Consider the following 6720-nt stretch of genomic DNA (forward strand, 5'->3'; position numbering starts at 1 on the left):
CAGTGTCTTGAAGTTCTTATTGTACATATCTTTTACTTGCTTGGTTAAAGTCACACCGAGGTACTTTATATTATTTGGGTCTATTATGAAGGGTGTCGTTTCCCTAATTTCTTTCTCGGCTTGTTTCTCTTTTGTATAGAGGAAGGCAACTGATTTATTTGAGTTAATTTTATACCCAGCCACTTTGCTGAAGTTGTTTATCAGCTTTAGTAGTTCTCTGGTGGAACCTTTGGGATCACTTAAATATACTATCATGTCATCTGCAAATAGTGATATTTTGACCTCTTCTTTTCCGATCTGTATCCCCTTGATCTCCTTTTGTTGTCTGATTGCTCTGGCTAGAACTTCAAGAACTATATTGAATAAGTAGAGAGAGAGTGGGCAGCCTTGTCTAGTCCCTGATTTTAGTGGGATTGCTTCAAGTTTCTCTCCATTTAGTTTAATGTTAGCAACTGGTTTGCTGTATATGGCTTTTACTATGTTTAGGTATGGGCCTTGAATACCTATTCTTTCCAGGACTTTTATCATGAAGGGGTGTTGAATTTTGTCAAATGCTTTCTCAGCATCTAATGAAATGATCATGTGGTTCTGTTCTTTCAGTTTGTTTATATGATGGATCACGTTGATGGTTTTCCTTATATTAAACCATCCCTGCATGCCTGGGATGAAGCCTACTTGATCATGGTGGATGATTGTTTTGATGTGCTCTTGAATTCGGTTTGCCAGAATTTTATTGAGTATTTTTGCGTCGATATTCATAAGGGAAATTGGTCTGAAGTTCTCTTTCTTTGTTGGGTCTTTGTGTGGTTTAGGTATAAGAGTAATTGTGGCTTCATAGAAGGAATTCGGTAGGGCTCCATCTGTTTCAATTTTGTGGAATAGTTTGGATAATATTGGTATAAGGTCTTCTATGAAGGTTTGATAGAATTCTGCACTAAACCCATCTGGACCTGGGCTCTTTTTGGTTGGGAGACCTTTAATGACTGCTTCTATTTCCTTAGGAGTTATGGGGTTGTTTAACTGGTTTATCTGTTCCTGATTTAACTTCGATACCTGGTATCTGTCTAGGAAATTGTCCATTTCCTGAAGATTTTCAAGTTTTGTTGAATATAGGTTTTTATAGTAAGATCTGATGATTTTTTGAATTTCCTCTGAATCTGTAGTTATGTCTCCCTTTTCATTTCTGATTTTGTTAATTTGGACGCACTCTCTGTGTCCTCTCGTTAGTCTGGCTAAGGGTTTATCTATCTTGTTGATTTTCTCAAAGAACCAACTTTTGGTTCTGTTGATTCTTTCTATGGTCCTTTTTGTTTCTACTTGGTTGATTTCAGCTCTGAGTTTGATTATTTCCTGCCTTCTACTCCTCCTGGGTGTATTTGCTTCTTTTTGTTCTAGAGCTTTTAGGTGTGCTGTCAAGCTGCTGACATATGCTCTTTCCTGTTTCTTTCTGCAGGCATTCAGCGCTATGAGTTTTCCTCTTAGCACAGCTTTCATTGTGTCCCATAAGTTTGGGTATGTTGTACCTTCATTTTCATTAAATTCTAAAAAGTTTTTAATATCTTTCTTTATTTCTTCCTTGACCAGGTTATCATTGAGTAGAGCATTGTTCAATTTCCACGTATATGTGGGCATTCTTCCCTTATTGTTATTGAAGACCAGTTTTAGGCCGTGGTGGTCCGATAGCACGCATGGGATTATTTCTATCTTTCTGTACCTGTTGAGGCCCGTTTTTTGACCAATTATATGGTCAATTTTGGAGAAAGTACCATGAGGAGCTGAGAAGAAGGTATATCCTTTTGCTTTAGGATAGAATGTTCTATAAATATCCGTTAAGTCCATTTGGCTCATGACTTCTCTTAGTCTGTCTACATCTCTGTTTAATTTCTGTTTCCATGATCTGTCCATTGATGAGAGTGGGGTGTTGAAATCTCCCACTATTATTGTGTGAGGTGCAATGTGTGTTTTGAGCTTTAGTAAGGTTTCTTTTACATATGTAGGTGCCCTTGTATTTGGGGCATAGATATTTAGGATTGAGAGTTCATCTTGGTGGATTTTTCCTTTGATGAATATGAAGTGTCCTTCCTTATCTTTTTTGATGACTTTTAGTTGAAAATTTATTTTATTTGATATTAGAATGGCTACTCCAGCTTTCTTCTTCTGACCATTTGCTTGGAAAATTGTTTTCCAGCCTTTCACTCTGAGGTAATGTCTGTCTTTGTCTCTGAGGTGTGTTTCCTGTAGGCAGCAGAATGCAGGGTCCTCGTTGCGTATCCAGTTTGTTAATCTATGTCTTTTTATTGGGGAGTTGAGGCCATTGATATTGAGAGATATTAAGGAATAGTGATTACTGCTTCCCGTTATATTCATATTTGGAAGTGAGGTTATGATTGTGTGCTTTCATTCTCTTTGTTTTGTTGCCAAGATGATTAGTTTCTTGCTTCTAGGGTATAGCTTGCCTCCTTATGTTGGGCTTTACCCTTTATTATCCTTTGTAGTGCTGGATTTGTAGAAAGATATTGTGTAAATTTGGTTTTGTCATGGAATATCTTGGTTTCTCCATCAATGTTAATTGAGAGTTTTGCAGGATACAGTAATCTGGGCTGGCATTTGTGTTCTCTTAGGGTCTGTATGACATCTGTCCAGGATCTTCTGGCCTTCATAGTTTCTGGCGAAAAGTCTGGTGTGATTCTGAAAGGTCTGCCTTTATATGTTACTTGACCTTTTTCCCTTACTGCTTTTAATATTCTTTCTTTATTTTGTGCGTTTGGTGTTTTGACAATTATGTGACGGGAGGTGTTTCTTTTCTGGTCCAATCTATTTGGAGTTCTGTAGGCTTCTTGTATGCCTATGGGTATCTCTTTTTTTAGGTTAGGGAAGTTTTCTTCTATGATTTTGTTGAAGATATTTACTGGTCCTTTGAGCTGGGAGTCTTCACTCTCTTCTATACCTATTATCCTTAGGTTTGATCTTCTCATTGAGTCCTGGATTTCCTGTATGTTTTGGACCAGTAGCTTTTTCCGCTTTACATTATCTTTGACAGTTGAGTCAATGATTTCTATGGAATCTTCTGCTCCCGAGATTCTCTCTTCCATCTCTTGAATTCTGTTGGTGAAGCTTGTATCTACAGCTCCTTGTCTTTTCTTTTGATTTTCTATGTCCAGGGTTGTTTCCATGTGTTCTTTCTTGATTGCTTCTATTTCTTTTTTAATTCCTTCAACTGTTTGATTGTGTTTTCCTGGAATTCTTTCAGGGATTTTTGCGATTCCTCTCTGTAGGCTTCTACTTGTTCTCTAAGGGAGTTCTTTATGTCTTTCTTGAAGTCCTCCAGCATCATGATCAAATATGATTTTGAAACTAGGTCTTGCTTTTCTGGTGTGTTTGGATATTCCGTGTTTGCTTTGGTGGGAGAATTGGGCTCCGATGATGCCATGTAGTCTTGGTTTCTGTTGCTTGGGTTCCTGTGCTTGCCTCTCGCCATCAGATTATCTCTAGTGTTACTTTGTTCTGCTATTTCTGACTGTGGCTAGACTGTCCTATAACCTGTGTGTCAGGAGTGCTGTAGACCTGTTTTCCTGTTTTCTTTCAGCCAGTTATGGGAACAGAGTGTTCTGCTTTCAGGCGTGTAGTTTTTCCTCTCTACAGGTCTTCAGCTGTTCCTGTGAGCCTGTGTCTTGAGTTCACCAGGCAGGTTTCTTGCAGGGGAAAAATTCGTTCTACCTGTGGTTCCAAGGCTCAAGTTTGCTCGTGGGGTACTGCCTAAGTCCTCTCTGCTGAGCTCACAGATTTCTTTTCTTTTTTTTTTTTTTTTTTATTAACTTGAGTATTTCTTATATACATTTCAAGTGTTATTCCCTTTCCCGGTTTCCGGACAAACATCACCCTCCCTCCTCCCCTTCCTTATGGGTGTTCCCCTCCCAAACCTCCCCCCATTGCCACCCTCCCCGCATAGTCTAGTTCACTGGGGGTTCAGTCTTAGCAGGACCCAGGGCTTCCCCTTCCACTGGTGCTCTTACTAGGATATTCATTGCTACCTATGGGGACAGAGTCCAGGGTCAGTCCATGTATAGTCTTTAGGTAGTGGCTTAGTCCCTGGAAGCTCTGGTTGCTTGACATTGTTGTACTTTTGGGGTCTCGAGCACCTTCAAGCTCTTCCAGTTCTTTCTCTGATTCCTTCAACGGGGGACCTATTCTCAGTTCAGTGGTTTGCTGCTGGCATTCGCCTTTGTATTTGCTGTATTCTGGCTGTGTCTCTCAGGAGAGATCTACATCCGGCTCCTGTCGGTCTTCACTTCTTTGCTTCATCCATCTTGTCTAATTGGGTGGCTGTATATGTATGGGCCACATGTGGGGGAGGCTCTGAATGGGTGTTCCTTCAGTCTCTGTTTTAATCTTTGCCTCTGCCTTCCCTGCCAAGGGTATTCTTTTTCCTCATTTAAAGAAGGAGTGAAGCATTCACATTTTGATCATCCGTCTTGAGTTTCCTTTGTTCTAGGGATCTAGGGTAATTCAAGCATTTGGGCTAATAGCCACTTATCAATGAGTGCATACCATGTATGTCTTTCTGTGAGTGGGTTAGCTCACTCAGGATGATATTTTCCAGTTCCAACCATTTGCCTACGAATTTCATAAACTCGTTGTTTTTGATAGCTGAGTAATATTCCATTGTGTAGATGTACCACATTTTCTGTATCCATTCCTCTGTTGAAGGGCATCTGGGTTCTTTCCAGTTTCTGGCTATTATAAATAAGGCTGCGATGAACATAGTGGAGCACGTGTCTCTTTTATATGTGGAGGCATCTTTTGGGTATATGCCCAAGAGAGGTATGGCTGGATCCTCAGGCAGTTCAATGTCCAATTTTCTGAGGAACCTCCAGACTGATTTCCAGAATGGTTTTACCAGTCTGCAATCCCACCAACAATGGAGGAGTGTTCCTCTTTCTCCACATCCTCGCCAGCATCTGCTGTCACCTGAGTTTTTGATCTTAGCCATTCTCACTGGTGTGAGGTGAAATCTCAGGGTTGTTTTGATTTGCATTTCCCTTATGACTAAAGATGTTGAACATTTCTTTAGGTGTTTCTCAGCCATTCGGCATTCCTCAGCTGTGAATTCTTTGTTTAGCTCTGAACCCCATTTTTTAATAGGGTTATTTGTTTCCCTGCGGTCTAACTTCTTGAGTTCTTTGTATAATTTGGATATAAGGCCTCTATCTGTTATAGGATTGGTAAAGATCTTTTCCCAATCTGTTGGTTGCCGTTTTGTCCTAACCACAGTGTCCTTTGCCTTACAGAAGCTTTGCAGTTTTATGAGATCCCATCTGTCGATTCTTGATCTTAGAGCATAAGCCATTGGTGTTTTGTTCAGGAAATTTTTTCCAGTGCCCATGTGTTCCAGATGCTTCCCTAGTTTTTCTTCTATTAGTTTGAGTGTGTCTGGTTTGATGTGGAGGTCCTTGATCCACTTGGACTTAAGCTTTGTACAGGGTGATAAGCATGGATCGATCTGCATTCTTCTACATGTTGCCCTCCAGTTGAACCAGCACCATTTGCTGAAAATGCTATCTTTTTTCCATTAGATGGTTTTGGCTCCTTTGTCAAAAATCAAGTGCCCATAGGTATGTGGGTTCATTTCTGGGTCTTCAGTTCTGTTCCATTGGTCTATCTGTCTGTCTCTGTACCAATACCATGCAGTTTTTATCACTATTGCTCTGTAATACTGCTTGAGTTCAGGGATAGTGATTCCCCCTGAAGTCCTCTTATTGTTGAGGATAGCTTTAGCTATCCTGGGTTTTTTGTTATTCCAGATGAATTTGCAAATTGTTCTGTCTAACTCTTTGAAGAATTGGATTGGTATTTTGATGGGGATTGCATTGAATCTGTAGATTGCTTTTGGTAAAATGGCCATTTTTACTATATTAATCCTGCCAATCCATGAGCATGGGAGATCTTTCCATCTTCTGAGGTCTTCTTCAATTTCTTTCCTCAGTGTCTTGAAGTTCTTATTGTACATATCTTTTACTTGCTTGGTTAAAGTCACACCGAGGTACTTTATATTATTTGGGTCTATTATGAAGGGTGTCGTTTCCCTAATTTCTTTCTCGGCTTGTTTCTCTTTTGTATAGAGGAAGGCAACTGATTTATTTGAGTTAATTTTATACCCAGCCACTTTGCTGAAGTTGTTTATCAGCTTTAGTAGTTCTCTGGTGGAACCTTTGGGATCACTTAAATATACTATCATGTCATCTGCAAATAGTGATATTTTGACCTCTTCTTTTCCGATCTGTATCCCCTTGATCTCCTTTTGTTGTCTGATTGCTCTGGCTAGAACTTCAAGAACTATATTGAATAAGTAGAGAGAGAGTGGGCAGCCTTGTCTAGTCCCTGATTTTAGTGGGATTGCTTCAAGTTTCTCTCCATTTAGTTTAATGTTAGCAACTGGTTTGCTGTATATGGCTTTTACTATGTTTAGGTATGGGCCTTGAATACCTATTCTTTCCAGGACTTTTATCATGAAGGGGTGTTGAATTTTGTCAAATGCTTTCTCAGCATCTAATGAAATGATCATGTGGTTCTGTTCTTTCAGTTTGTTTATATGATGGATCACGTTGATGGTTTTCCTTATATTAAACCATCCCTGCATGCCTGGGATGAAGCCTACTTGATCATGGTGGATGATTGTTTTGATGTGCTCTTGAATTCGGTTTGCCAGAATTTTATTGAGTA

The sequence above is a fragment of the Rattus norvegicus genome, chromosome 3 (genome assembly GCF_036323735.1).
Source record: "Rattus norvegicus strain BN/NHsdMcwi chromosome 3, GRCr8, whole genome shotgun sequence".
In the NCBI taxonomy this organism is placed as follows: Eukaryota; Metazoa; Chordata; class Mammalia; order Rodentia; family Muridae; genus Rattus; species Rattus norvegicus.